Raw genomic sequence first — 14,881 nt, forward strand, 5'->3', positions numbered from 1 at the left:
CTCTCTCCCCTTCTCTCTCTCCCCTTCTCTCTCTCCCCTTCTCTCTCTCCCCTTCTCTCTCTCCCCTTCTCTCTCTCCCCTTCTCTCTCTCCCCTTCTCTCTCCCTCTCCCCGTCTCTCCCTCTCTCTCTCCCTGTCTCTCTCTCTCTCTCTCTCTCTCTCTCTCTCCTCTCCCTCTCCCTCTCCCTCTCCCTCTCCCTCTCCCTCTCTCCCTCCCTCTCCCTCTCTCCCTCCCTCTCTCCCTCCCTCTCTCCCTCCCTCTCTCCCTCTCCCTCTCTCTCCCTTTCTCTCTGTCTCTGCCCCTCCTGGGATTCTCTCTCTCTCTGCCCCTGACTCATTTGGGACCCCCCCCCTCAAAAAAAAAAAAAAAAAGAAAGAAAGAAAAAGGAAGAGATGAGGAAGGGAAAAAGGAAGGAAGACAGGAACTCATGGTCAGTTCTTAATTATTCTATTGGGTACCATTTATATGTGAATTCATGGTATAGCTACATGCCATTTCACTAACCCTGATATAGTAAGCTAGATTCCGTAGTAAACATATTATTTTCACTTAGGATAAAATTATCTTACATGAATACAGTTGCAAGATCCTTTTTTTAAAAAGTGTATTTATTTGTGTTGAGAGAGAGAATGAATGAATGAATGAATGAATCCATCCCAAGCAGGTTACACACTGACAGTGCAGAGCCCAAAGCAGGGCTCAAACTCACAAACTGTGAAATCATGACCTGAACTGAAATCAAAAGGCGCTTAAATGACTGAGCCACTCAGGAGCCCCAGATATAAGACCTTTATCCAAGGTGCTTTAAAACTCTTTTGTCCTGCTTTTCTATTTGGAAATATATTCTAACTTTACCATAGATTTTCTGATCTCCAGTTCTCTATTTTCTTTCTATTCTTCACTTTTTTTCCTTGGTTTTTTGAACTGAACACCTTAAAAACATATTACAAATTTTGGATAAGGTAATAAACCATGTCACTCTTTCACAGGAAGAAAAAGGACTTAATTTTGCATTACTTAATTCAGAATTTCGTATTTCAAATTTCTTTTTCATGAGCGCTCCTTTGCAGAGAAGTTTGATATTTCATAGATTCAGCAGAGCATGGAATTGGTGTGGGATAAATGTTATAGTGGTAACAGGTCAGAAAAGCAAGAAACAAAATATAATTTTGTAACATATGCATGTAAGACAAATAAAACATTTTATGAAGCTCTATGTATTAATTTGTATAAAAGAGACATATTTCCAAGGAATCCTGTCATCAGTCTTCCCCTGTGAGGTTAGTCCTTTCTGTTTCATTGTCACATAGATCATTTTGTCATTCCACTTAGTAGTCTGAGTAGAGTTTTTCCCCTGTAATAACTTTTGGGTTAACTTTCACATTTTCTGGCTTCATGATATATTATAGACATATTGAGACAAGGGTATTGGATCATTTTTATCAGTGTTTCCTGTATGATATGTGTATTTTCTGGCAACACTGACAATGAGGGTTTAGGGAGGCAATCTGTTAACTCTTCTGATTAATGATGCCCCCACCCTTAGGTTTCCTTCATTTCTTATTGTATGCCATCAGTCTTGATGTGAATTTTGACAGGCACATCACAGTACTCTGCCTGATTTTCCTGAGTGGGCTGCTTCCTTTCTGCAAACTCCCAGATGTTGGCTTTGTTGCCAACCGTGGCTGACATTAATGCTGGCACTCATGATGATCCTTGGTGATTTCTGCAAGATTTCATAACACTGGGGGGCAATACCAATATCCAGTGGGAAAAAAGTGGTACCTATTAAAGAGCAAAGGGGATTGTTCTTCCTCAGAGGGCAGACCTTAATGTTAATACCTCCCAATAGAATAATCAATTTATGGGGCGCCTGGGTGGCTCAGTCGGTTGAGCATCTGACTTTGGCTCAGGTCATGATCTCGCAGTCCGTGGGTTCAGGCCCCGCGTCAGGCTCTGTGCTGACAGCTCAGAGCCTGGAGCCTGCTTCAGATTCTGTGTCTCCCTCTCCCTCTGCACCTCCCCCGTTCGTGCTCTGTCTCTCTCAGTAATAAAGAAACATTAAAAAGAAATAATCAGTTTATGACAGGGTTTCATCCTATCAGGGAATGATCCTATCATTCCTATCAGTATTGGAATTGGGTTTAAGATTATAGCTCGTTGGCTTCATACCAACATTTCAGAACTCAGATGTGGCTGCAAGGATTCTCTCAAAGCTGGAGAGAATGTTTTGGCCTCTCAGGTAGCTGAGTGTGATGTCAGGAATGTTAACAGCAAAGAGCGTTCCAAGCAAAGCATTTGCTGTTTTATATATCTAACCTAAGAGCTAAAGTGGAAGCCGAAGCACTAATATCCAGAGATGGAGGAGTCAAGGGGCCGCTGCCGCCGTTTGCTGCTTCTGATGGATGCCATTACTGATGCTCTACGATCATTGAAGTGGCAATGGCATGTTATGGGGCTTTGGTAGCATTTTAGTTGTGTCACTCCTGTCACATTGAATAAGTCATTTACACCTCTTAGGGCCTCAAGTTCATCATGTGTAAAACATGACCTAAAAGTCTTGCCTTTTTTTTTAAGTGTATGTATATATGTATGTATGTATTTAAGTAATCTCTATACCCAACTTGGGGTTCAAACTCACAACCCCGAGATCAAGAGGCACATGCTCTTCTGACTGAGCTAGCCAGGCACCACATCCCTGCCTTTTTACATAAGTATCATGAAGAGTAAATGGAGTAATTATGCAAACACATTTTAGGAACAGTGAAGTATTATAAAAATATAGTGTGTTATTATCCGTTTGCTCATTCCTCACCCATTCAGTATTTACTGAACATTCACCATGTGCCTCTGGAGTTGTTGACACACTGGGTTTTGTGAATAGAAGGGATGGGCAATTGAGGGTAGCTGACTAAAGAATACTTGAGGATTTCATCCTTGATGAGCATAACTAGGTTCTATAAATGGAGCCAAGGATAACATGTATTTTTAATGAGTGAAGCTTGTTAATGAAGTCCTTGAGGGGCGCCTGGGTGGCTCACTCTGTTAAGTGACTGACTTCAGCTCAGGTCATGATCTCAAGGTTCGTAGGTTCAAGCCCCGTATCAGGCTTTGCGCTGATGGTGCGGAGCCTGCTTGGGATTCTTTCTCTCCCTCCCTCTCTTTCTGCCCCTCCCCACTTGCTTTCTCTTTCTCTCTCTCTCTCTCTCTCTCTCTCTCTCTCTCTCTCTCTCTCAATAAATAAATAAATAAGCTTTAAAAAAATAATAAAGTCCTTGAAGGTCTCAAACCAGAAAGCTCACTCTGCTCACTCTGGAGGATATTCAAAGAGTATGGTGTCTCTGGTTCACATGGGAGTGTGCATTTCTCTTACGTTGTTCTTTCTTTACATGAGCAAAGGATTTACATGATAAGTTTGGACAAGGGTACATTTTATAAGTTCTGTGAGGGAACACACCTCAAATCATTTAAGAAGAAACTCTCATGTGGAAGGAAACATAGTAGGACTTTTTCTGTTATGGAAATTTTGCACATTTTTATATTTTAATCCTGCCATTTGTATCTTTTATAGATTACATGCCCATGAGAGCTTTTATTAAATTGCTGGCAAAGTTAAACATAAATTTTGGTGGTGGGGCCCCTGGGTGCCTCGGTCAGTTAAGCATCTGACTCTTGGTTTCAGCTCATGTCATGATCTCACTTTCAGGGGTTCAAGCCCTGCGTCAGGCTCTGCGCTGACAGTGTGGAGCCTGCTTGGGATTCTCTGTCTCCCTCTCTTTTTCTGCCCCTCCCCTGCTTGCACTCTCTCTCTCCTTCTCAAAATAAAAAAATAAACTTTAAAAAATAAATAAATTTTGTTGGGTACTTGCACTTTGCTGGTCATCAAAATGTATTGAAGAAATCACTTGGTGGCTCAATTAATTGGATCAACATTCTGTATTCATGACTGAAAAGTGGACCTATTATATAAGCTCTTTCTTGACACAGAATTGTCCATTTTGTAAAAGATTCAAAAAGTAAAAAATGTCATTAAGTAAAATCATTTTCACACTGCTTGTAACACTGAATTAGCATAGATCCACCAGGAAGCAATTTGTTGTATTAATAAAGCTGAAGGACTTTATATATTTGTTTAAGCATTTAAAATTTTTCCTTTGACGGTATGATGTGATTCATTGCATACAGGAGAGAGCAGAATGAGCTTATACATGCTCACTTCTTTTGAAAAGAATATTTGAGATTTTCACTAACATATATTTTGTAAGATAAGTAATAGCTTACACATTTACTTATAATTCAAAAAAATAGGTTCACATTTTTTCTCCTACCCTGTCTCTAGTCACATTAACCCACACATCATTCAAAGTCACCAAGAGCAGCAAATGTCACTTTCTTCCACAGTTCTATCTATATCAGGGGGAAATATATATATGCATATTTTATGGTATGTATGGTATATCCCGTGTATGGTATATCCATATAGTGCCCATCCTTTCTTTTTCCTGCTTTTTTCCTTTTTTTACCTAAAACAAGTTGGAGATTGCTTCATATAAGTACATGATGACTTATTCTTTTCAATGATATTTTCTTCTATGAATGCACAGTAATTTACAGATCCAATCCCCTATTAATGAACATTTGTCTCCAGGTTGCTATTATAAACTATGCTACAGCAATAATCTTGTGGAGGGGAACCTGCATGGCTCAGTTGGTTAAGCATCCAACTCTTGATCTCAACTCAGATCTTGCTCTCAGGGTCATGAGTTCAAGCCCCACAAAGGGCTCTGCAATGGGCATGAAGACTACTTTAAAAAAAAAAAAAAAGAGGGGTGTCTTGGTGGCTCATTTGGTTAAGCATCCAACTTCACCTGGGGTCAAGATCTTATGGTTTGTGAACTCAAGCTCCATGTCAGGCCTTCTCTCTCTGCCCCTCCCCTGCTTGCTCTCTCTCTCTCTCCCTCCCTCTCTCAAAAATAAACATTAAAAAAAAGAATAGTCCTGTACATGTATGATTTTCCAAGAATGCATACAAGTATAACTTCAGAATAAATTCCTAAATGTAAAATTGTTGATTCCAAGGATATGCGCTTTTGCAATTTTGATAGTTTTTGTCAGATTTGTATTCCCTTCCCTCTCTCATAATCACAGGAACATTCATCAATTTATTCTTAACCAATATATTCCATTTTACCTCCGTTTCAAAAGTGTGCATAGCTAATTGACAATGATGTGAAACTTTCATTTTTTAATGTTTGAGTAATTATATGTATTGTCAGTGGTTCATTTATATATGGTTCATTTGTAATGCCAACACCGCTCATTGAAAAGTGAAAACAAAATTCAGTAAAAAATTCTTTAAAAAATAAAGAAGGACATCTGAGAACCTATTCTGGTAGCTACTGTGCCTTCACCAAATTGATTGGCTAAATCAGAGATCATTTTAGTTTACCTATTAAAAAGTAACTCAAATATTCTTGTAGAATGCAAAACATTTACCTGATCAAATGTTGCTACCTTTTACTTTTATTAAATCAGTTCTTTTCTTGTTTTTTAACTTTATTTATTTACTTTGGGGTGGGGGGGTGGGTAGCAAGGGGAGGAGAGAGAGAGAATCCCAAGCAGGCTCCATGCTGTCAGCACAGAGCCCAGTGCAGGGCTTGATCCCAACAACTGTGAGGTCACGACCTGAGCAGAAATCAAGAGTCAGAGGCTTAACCAACTGGGTTAGCCCCAGTCAGTCCTTTATTTTCTGTGACTGCTTTTATTCCTTGTATATGGAATAGATATTTGTTTGTGAAGTAATATATACAAAAATATTTGCCCAAAGCAATCTGAGTTTGAATCCTCTATGCTGATGAAATTTGAACATTAGTTGTATCAGTAATTAAGTTGTTCAATTTTTTTTTTAATTTAGCCTCCCCAAAACACCTTTCTTTGAAAGAGCACAAGCAGGGGAGATGCTGAGAGAGAGAGAGAGAGAGAGAGAGAGAGAGAGAGAGAGTGTGAGTGAGAGAGAGAGAGGCACAGGGACAGAGGATCTGAAGTGGACTCTGCACTGACAGCAGAGAGCCTGATGTGGGGCTTGAACTCACGAACTGTGAGATCATGACCTGAGCCGAAGTCGGATGCTCAACTAACTGAGCTACCCAGGTGCCCCCCCCCCCCAAACCCCTTTCTTATGTGAGGAGATATCTTAAAAGAAATGCCAGCAACAGTGCTTGAAATGCACTGGGGAATATTTTTATCAGCTAACCTGTCAGGAGGTAGCTTGTGTAATAGGGTGTCTTCAAGGAATCATGTCTCATTCTGTGTTCCTACTCCATGATCCTTTGCTCATATTTCAGCCATGAAGCAGGAAGAAGAACCAAAATCTTTTTACTCCCAAACCTTTTCCCTTGCTCTCTTCTTTTGAAGACTTTATATACATCTCATTGATCTCCAGAATTGCCTCTCCTCTGGCCACTGGCTGAAAGAGAAGCAAACCAGCAGCTAATTTAGCTTTCCAGTTTTTTTAGTAAAGGAAGGCAAGGGAGAAGGGGTTGTAAATGGCTTCTGAGTAGCCAATCCACAATTTCTGCTGCTGTGTGTTCACCTGTTAGAGAAAGTTCAAAGCACTTCTAATAAATATTTTGAGAAGGACTAGTGCCTTTGGGAAAATTGCAGGGTAGCAAAATCTTTTAATGTACTGTGTGATCTTGGCCAGGGAAAGATTTTCATGTGATTTTGTTACCCTTTTGCGGCAGAAATGTGAGAAAGTTCTCTGGCTCAGATCCCATATTCTCTCAGGCTTTACACTAAGGCAATTTGTACCATAAGTGTGTATTTTTGTTTCTTAACTATCAAAGGTGTAGACCAGGTCCCATGATGCCACTCTTTTCAATGAAGCAAAGATAGCTCATCTGAAATATGGAGGTCATTTAAGACTCTGTCCTAGACAATTAGATGTGATTCTGTGAAAAGAATTCACACTCTCAGAATAGGGGTACTTTGAGAAGAAAAGCTTAAATTAGTTGTCATTCATTACTTTAGAGATGAAATAAAAAATGAATTCAACTAACAGTTTTCTGAGGCCCAACAATTTATTTTTTTCTAAAGTGCTGTTGTTTTTTTTTCTCTCAATTTTGCCTGCTGACTGTGTTGGGATATACTATGCTGGACTTGTGTCTCCCATTATGTTATATGATGTGACCCAACAGAAGGCCTGCATTGCTGGCTTGTACTTCCCCTTGGATCTGCCAAACCTGTGACAATTTATTCTTTGTCAGTCATGACTTCAAACGGACCTATATGTGCAAGGTCCACATATATACCACCCCCTGCCACACACACTGCCATATGTATGGAAATCAGAGTGAATTATGAGAAAGCATTTGATACAGTATTTTCGTAAATTGTCCTAACATGTTTGATGAATTCTGAGGTTTCATCTTCTTTGAAACCAAACCATAAGCTGAAGAGTGAGGAGGGGACAGCTCTTTCTCAGAGTAGAATTCTAATTAATAATTGGCTCAGGAATGATGAAAGTAGAAAATATCCACTTCTTGGTCAATCCCAGATAATCCTTATTGGATGTTAAAATTAATAGGACAAAGTATGACAGTAAACACGATATTTGCCTAGTCTCAAAGTACCTCCACACAAGATACATATTAGTAAAAAGGGGAAAATGGTAACTTCACAGTAAAGAGACCTGACAGACACCACCTTAATGGAGGGATCAAGATTAGCATTGCCAGTAACGAGACATACTCTCATCCTGCCCCTCCTTGTGACAGGATGCACTGAGAAGGTCCAGCATCCCGTCTGACATCCTGATGGCTCTCTACAGCCTTCCCTCTGGAACCCTGGATTCCTTCACTTCTTTTGCCAAGGTGACCTCCAAGCTCTGATACCTTCTTGGTCTATCTAGTCTCAAGGCCATTTCTCCAGGAAATTTCTAGGTGCATTCTTTGTTCAGAAGGCTGAGCTAGTATAAGGAAGGATATAAAAAGAATAAGACACTGTAGCTGGCCTCCCTGCCAGGCTGTCCCTCTTCGTCAGAATTACCTACCTACCATCCGGTGGGGAGCCAACCACCCGTCCTTGCCCTGGCACAGCCTTGGACACCATGCCCTCCTTTCTCCCCTTGAGCTAAAAAGCATTCACCTTGAAACTCCCCACTCAGCACTAGAGAAGTTCCGAGGCCAACTCTCATACCTGTAACAGTAAATTAGCTTATCCATTGCAACGCTGTTCTTTTGGCCTCTGAAAGCAGATTTTGCCAAACCCATTGTAAATTTTCAGGGCTCTGTTGGGGGTGAACAAAAATATAATTTCTCTAATATAGGAATGAGGCAGTGTTGCCAGATGCCATTTTAAGAATCCTGCATAAAAAGCTTAGCTACTGATAACTCTGCCTGCTTTGTCCCAGCCGAAGAGGAAATAAAAGCAGAACAGGAGGTGGTAGAGGGCATGGATATCTCTACTTGCTCCAAAAATCCTGGCTCCACCAAGAGAAGAGCCCAGAAAAGAAAGTTCCCCAGCCTTCCACATTCTTCCAATGGCCACTAGCCAGAAGACACATCAACAAGTCCCAAAGAAAAGAAAAAGAGGAGGGGCGCCTGGGTAGCTCAGTTGGCTGAACCTCTGACTTAGGCTCAAGTCATGATCTCATGGTTTGTGAGTTCTAACCCCACATCAGGCTCTGTGCTGTCAGTGTGGAGCCTGCTTTGGATTCTCTCTCCCTCTCTCTCCCTGCCCCTCCCGCTCTGTCTCTCTCTCTCTCTTAAATAAACTATAAAAAAGACAGGAATGCCTGGGTGGCTCAGTCAGTTAAGTGTCCAACTCTTGATTTCGGCTCAGGTCATGATCTCACAGTTAGTGGGATAGAGCCCTACATCAGGCTCTACACTGACAACATGGAACCTGCTTGGGATTCTCTCTCCCTTTCTCTCTCCTTCTTTCCCCCCACCAAAATAAACATTAAAAAAAAAAAAAAAAGAAAGAAACCTGGCTAACTGAACAATAACAGTAAGGAACAGTCAGAACTAAGAGATGGTCCATTTTAGTATATGAAGCAGCCACTCACCACAGACCCTGTTGATGTTGTACCACAGGATGGACACAATGATTTCTGCTGCTGGGTTTGTCAGCAGGAAGGCCAAGTCCTTTGCTGTGAGCTCTGTCCCCAGGCTTATCATGCCAAGTGTCTGAGACTGACATCAGGACAAGGAGGACAGACTTTGTGCAGAATTTCTGAGTGTGAGAGAAGATTACAGTAGTAGAATACATTGAGACTCAGGGTGAAGCCATGACAATGCTCTCCATCCAACATTCACCCTACCTGCTCACGTTTGCCATTCAGAAAATGAGACAGCCAAGGACAGATGCATTCCAGAAGCCTGTTCCCTTGGAACAGCATCTTGACTATGTGAAAAGCATTTTCCATCCTATGGACCTTTGTACATTGGCAAAGAATGCTAAAAATAAAATGTATGGCCGCACAGCAGCTTTCCTGGCCAAGGCAAAGTAGATTTTGCACAATTGCATCATTTATGATGGAGGAAGTCACAAACTGATGCAGATAGCAAAAGTACTCATCAAAATCTGTGAGTATGTCATGAATGAAATCAAAGTATGTCCCGTAGGTATCTAGCTGCTTGCAAAAGATGAGATAACTGGTTTTATGAGCCTCGTAGCAATCCACATCTTTTGGTCTGGGCAAAACTGAAGGGGTTCCATTCTGGCCTGCAAAAGCTCTGAGGGAGAGAGATGGATAGGTTGATGCTCATTTCTTTGGACAACATGACAGGGCCTGGGTTCCAACAAATAATTGCTACTTCATGTCTAAGTAAATTCCTGTTTCTGTGAAAAAGACAAAATGCATCTTCAGAGGTACCTAGCTGGCTCAGTCGATACAGCAAACAACTCTTGATCTTGGGGTTATAAATTTGAGCCCCTCATTCGGTGTACAGATTACTTAAAAATAAAATCTTTTTATTTTTTGTATAAAGTTTATTTATTTTGAGACAGAGCGAGAGAGAGAACACGCACAAGTGGACAGGGGCAGAGAGACAGAATCCCAAGCAGGCTCTGTGCATCAGAACAGAGCCCAACAGGGCTTGATCTCATGAACAGGGAGACCATTGCTTGAGCCAAGATCAAGAGTCTCACACTTAACCATCTGAGCCACACAGACACCCCAAAATCTTTTTTTAAAAAACATCTTCAACAGTGAAATGCAAGAGATGGAAGTGTACACAGAGAACATCTGCAGGAATTTTAGGGATTTTAATTACTTTTCCTTATGTAAACCCTATAGGCCCAACAGCCAACCAAATGCTGCTCGACACCAACAACCCTGGCACCAGCACCACCAAGATAGACAAGCAGGAGAAGGTCAAGCTCAACTTTGACATGACAGTGCCCTCCAAGATCCTGATGAGCAAACCCATGCTCAGCAGGGGCACGGGCCGCAGGATCTCCTTGTCAGAAATGCCACACTCCCCAATGAGTACAAACTCTTCTGTGCACACAGGCTCTGACATGGAGCAAGATGCTGAGAAGAAGGCCACATCAAGCCACTTCATCGCCAGTGAGGAGTCCATGAACTTCCTGGACAAGAGCACAGCTTCACCAGCCTGGGCAAACATGACACAAGCCAGAGAGTTTACCTGGCAGTCCAAAACTGTCTCTCCTAAAGCATCAATGCCACTCACAACAAAAACAGATAAAAAGTCCACCACAGAAAGCACCCTGAATCTTAACTTGGTTTGAAGCAATGCCGAGATGGACCTAGAGGAGCTGAGTGAGTCGGTCCAACAGCAGGTGGCACCTGTTCCTGTCATCTCACACAACTGGACATAAATGAAATCTCAGATGTTTACATGGCTATATAGCACAGCGATTCAGAAGATTCTGGGAGGTCAGATAGTAGCAATAGTGTAATAGTGACAATGAGCAGAAGTCCAAGAATGAGCCAGAAGATGCAGAAGACAAAGAGGGTAGTCGGATGGGCAAAGAGCCATCTGCTGTCAAATAAAGCTCCAACTGGCAAACCCAGTGGAGACTTAGGAAGAGCTAAAAAGCACCTGACCAACCAGTGAGGAAGCAGATCCAGGCTCAAAAAAAAGGGAAGTCCTCAGCCTGAGAAGGACTTTTCAGAAAAAGTGAAAGCCTCTGGAGTCCCCCGGTGACTCATTTGGTAGAGTGACCAACTCTTGATTTCAGCTCAGGTCATGATCCCAGGGTTGTGGGATCGAGCCCCGTGTTGGGCTCCACACTGAGTGTGGAGCCTGCTTAAGATGCTTGCTCTCGCTCGCTCTCTCTGCCCCTCTCCCCTGCTCACTTGCTCTGTCTCTAAAATAAAAAATAACAAAAAAACAATGAAACCCTTGCCTCATCCCATAAAGGATAAACTGGAGGTAAAAGATGAGATGGATCCCCAACAGTACATTTGGGCCTGGACTCCGATTCAGAGAGTGAACTCATCATACATTTAGGAGACCATTCTAAGAGAGGGACAAAAAAATAAGATAGAACCCAAATAACCATCTCCCAAGCAAGGTGAAAGAATCTGTAACAGATTGACAAGAATATATAACCATAAAACAAAATGAAAGTAAAGAAGTCTGTACAAGATGAAGGTGGAATAGTAAGGTGTGGGAAAGTGTATGCACGGAAATACATACTGTTTCAGCCTTTAGAGTAAGCAAAGTTGGGCTTTCATTTTGCCTGTGAGCTTCCCAATAGCCAAGGCAAACAGGAAAATACAGTCCCTTGAAAGATCTCATATTTTTTCAAAAAAATAAAAAATATTCCAGCTGGAAAAAAAAAAGGAATAAGACCATTGAGCCTCCACAAGTTCAGAGCTTGGCCAAGGATGTATAAATATGAGCACGTAAACATATGACAAATGTAACTAAGTTCTGTGATGTAAGTAGAAGCAATATCAGCACAGGGCTGGGCCTAGAAAAGTAAGCACTTATCATCATGACTAATAGACTTTCTCAAGATCCTGTGTATCAGTTACATTGTACTGATAGTATTAGAAAATCAAGGATCAAAGAAAGTCACTCAGATGTCAGATGACAGTGAGTGACAGAAGTTAGGGTACCATTTCCCCAAGGGTGAAGGAAAAACATAGAAGAATGTGAATTAAAGATCAGCAAAGAGAATGAATATAGTACACAAAGAAATTCATCAATTTGTCATTAAGTAGAGGAGAGACTGTGATATAAAAATGATAAAAGAAGCACTAGTAATATCTAAATTAAATTCTTTGATTTCTTCTGGGGACATTTTGTCTGTATCCTGGTCAGATCTTTGTTCTGCTTTATAGCAAATTTTATTTTTTATTTTTTATTTTTTTAAAACAAACTTTTAAATGTGTATTTTTTTAAATGTTTGTTTATTTCTGAGACAGAGACAGAGCATGAACGGGGGAGGGTCAGAGAGAGAGGGAGACACAGAATCTGAAGCAGGCTCCAGGCTCTGAGCTGTCAGCACAGAGCCCGACACGGGGCTCAAACTCACGGACCGTGAGATCATGACCTGAGCCGAAGTCGGACGCTCAACCGACTGAGCCACCCAGGTGCCCCAATGTTTATTTCTTTAGAGAGAGAGAGAGTGTGTGTGCACATGTGTGTGGGAGAGAGGCAGAGAAAGAGAGAGAAGCCTTAGCAGGCTCCATACTGTCCGTGCAGAACCCCAACATGGGACTTGATCTACAAACAAGAGATTATGACCTGAGAGGAAATCAAGAGTCAGATGCTTAACCGACTGAGCCACCCAGGCACCCCTATAGCAAAATAAATTCTGATGAGTGTTTGTTGCTTTACCCTGAACAAGTGGCTCTCTCACACTTTCTCATGCGTATCTCACAATAATTCTGGGAGATAGGTATGAGAAATACTGTCCTTTCATAAACAAGAAAGCTGAGTCTCGGCAAGGGCTGGGAGTTAGTCCACATTAACCAGGTCCAGTGCACAGTGAACCACATCCTCATATCACACTTCCTGCTCCACGGGCTGTGCTCTTCCTACACCACCACTCAACTCTTCATAAGTTAGTTGGGGAAACAAGCTGTCAGTAGTTGTGGTCTGACAGGGTTTTGATCTAGCCTCTCTGTTTAAACTTCTGGACTCTCAAGCAACCCAAAAATGAATGATAGGGGATTTCTAGTAAAACCCCAGAAAATATAGCCTTGAAGGTGGTCCCCTGGAATGGTGTTAAGGATCAGTTAGGGAGGGGCGCCTGGGTGGCTCAGTCACTTAAGGACCTGACACTTGATTTCCACTCAGGTCATGATCTCACCCTTGTGGGATTGGACCCCACATCTGGCTCTGCTCCGAAAGTGAGGAGCCTGCTTGGGATTCTCTCTCCCTCTCCCTCCCTCCCTCCCTCCCTCTCTCTCTCTTTCTCTCTCTCTCTCTCTCTCTCTCTCTCTCTCTCTCTCTCTCTTTTTACTCTCAAAATAAATGAATAAACTAAAAACAAAAACAATTAGGGAGAAGTCTTGCCAGGCCAAAGGTCTCTTCTCGCTCATGAGGGTTTCAGGAGAGTAGCCGTCTCTTTCTTCCTCCCCACCTTCCCCTCCTCTTCCTGCTCAGCGCGAATTCTGGATGCCATTGGCATTCTGGGGAATCAAGAAAGCTGACAAATGTGTTATTCTTCCTCCAAGCTGCTCATTACTTTATCAGACTTAATTTATGTAGTGAGCATGTCTTGTAGAATGGTTCTTAGATATATTCCTTTTCTGATATTCTCCAGGAAAGACAAAATGTAATTCACACGGTGCAATAGATTGTTTTCATGAGGCTGCCACGTCTTCGAAGGATGACTACAATGTGCTGCATCCTGAGAGATAGGAGAGAACAATACAGACCGGTGACAAAGGGACCCATACAAATGTCCTTTCAGAGGCTTTCACTCATCAGTCAATACCCACCTCCAGATACAATTCCATTCATCACATTAAAATGTGTAATTCCCCCCGTACAGCATATTGTTGGTGAAAACATTTCTCACAGGTGTTTGACATTGTTTACTTTTTAGTATGATATCTCCACACCTTCTTCCTTTGAGGAAGGTGTTGACATCAGGTTATTTCTTCTCAATGAGTGCACTGTCGTCAAGTGGAGGCTCAATCATACATAGACTTTCTGTAACCACTCATAATCCCGCCTTCCGACTGACTCATCCTGAAGCCTCTTGCAGTTTTCCTGAACCTCTCACTATACCTATGGAACTTTCCACAAACTATTTAGACTGTGGTCACGAGGAGGCACCAAATCAGGCAGAATGATTATGTGTGGAAAGTATCTGAAGGTTGTGTGACCACAACAGGCAACCTGATGAGCGCAAGGGGAAAAGGAAAGGACGGCATTCTGTCATTCCATGTTTCAGTTCCTCAGTCACACAACCTCTCTGGCTCGTGTTTTCTTACGTGTAGGCCCCCATTTTCCTTTATTTTATGCGTATAGAAAAGTATTTCATTTTGGAACTAGAGGCCCTCATTTCTCCCCTTCCAATCCCATCATTCTCTCTGCCATCCCCAGGGACCCCCTGTAAACTAAGTGGGACTAAGTTATTTTAACTCCTATTTCCAGATTCATCACAGATTCCTGTGGAATTTCCCTCCGTTAAGCTTCGGTTAGTAAATTAGACATCCTGCCTGCATCTGTTGAATCTCACTGAAGAGTGAAGACAACTCATTGCTGTTGGGTGGAAAATTGTTTATAGAAGCTGCAAAAACAGATTACAAGTACAAGAATGGGATATTTTAGCTCTTCTTTATGACCCATGTACTTGAACAGAATGAATAGCCTGAAAGCCTGATGACCTACATAAGCAGATTGGCATTGGCTTTGCTATGACCAGGTTTTCTCTAACCGTAGGCTCT

At 41.8% G+C, this 14,881-nt stretch overlaps 1 pseudogene; it reads left to right on the plus strand.

Moving 5' to 3' along the window:
* The window catches only part of LOC125931261 (protein kinase C-binding protein 1-like), a 17,691-nt pseudogene extending 3,844 nt beyond the window's left edge, over positions 1 to 13,847 (plus strand).
* The last annotated feature ends 1,034 nt before the right edge of the window (positions 13,848 to 14,881 follow it).

Source organism: Panthera uncia, chromosome X (assembly GCF_023721935.1).
Source record: "Panthera uncia isolate 11264 chromosome X, Puncia_PCG_1.0, whole genome shotgun sequence".
NCBI lineage: Eukaryota > Metazoa > Chordata > Mammalia > Carnivora > Felidae > Panthera > Panthera uncia.